The sequence below is a fragment of the Athene cunicularia genome, assembly GCF_003259725.1.
Source record: "Athene cunicularia isolate RWA chromosome 19 unlocalized genomic scaffold, athCun1 chr19_part1, whole genome shotgun sequence".
Lineage (NCBI taxonomy): Eukaryota > Metazoa > Chordata > Aves > Strigiformes > Strigidae > Athene > Athene cunicularia.
Genome location: NW_020799124.1, coordinates 1,721,663 through 1,722,103, shown reverse-complemented (window position 1 = coordinate 1,722,103; position 441 = coordinate 1,721,663). Strand labels below are relative to the sequence as shown.

The following is a 441-nucleotide window of genomic DNA, read 5'->3' as shown; positions in this document are numbered from 1 at the left end:
GAGGTGTCCCGGGGTGGGCGCGGTGGCGGTGGCCGGGGAGGGCCGCGGTAGGTGGCACTGCCCGTCCGTGTTTGTGACCGCAAGGCCCGGCAGGATCCGGGCTGCAGCCCGGTGATCCCTGGCTGCGGAGAAGCGCTGGGCCCGGCCTTGCTGCGCAGCCTCCGCCGAGCGTCCCGGGGGAGCGGCGAGGGGGGACCCTGCGGATTTGCACCATCGCAGACACTCAGCGCTTCTTTAAAACCAACAGTGAGTGATCGTTGTCACCTGGAATAAGAGCACGGTCCAGGGCCGCAGAACTGTAACAGGCCGCTCCTGCCCACACCCACTGCCCCGTCCCAGACCTGCCCGCACCTGCTTTGGGACCTGCTTTAGGCACAGACACGGGGCGTAACAGGTTTCAGCCCTGGGGACACAAGGGGCTGGCGCTTGGGAAGAGAATTT

At 66.9% G+C, this 441-nt stretch overlaps 1 protein-coding gene across 1 annotated transcript in view; it reads right to left on the bottom strand.

Annotated features, from left to right (window-relative positions):
• The window catches only part of HEATR6 (HEAT repeat containing 6), an 18,015-nt gene extending 17,842 nt beyond the window's left edge, over nt 1-173 (bottom strand). The window contains exon 1 of the mRNA XM_026861674.1: nt 132-173. The gene's annotated coding sequence lies outside the window, so the exon portion shown is untranslated. The remainder of the gene's footprint in view (nt 1-131) is intronic.
• Nucleotides 174-441: the final 268 nt, after the last annotated feature.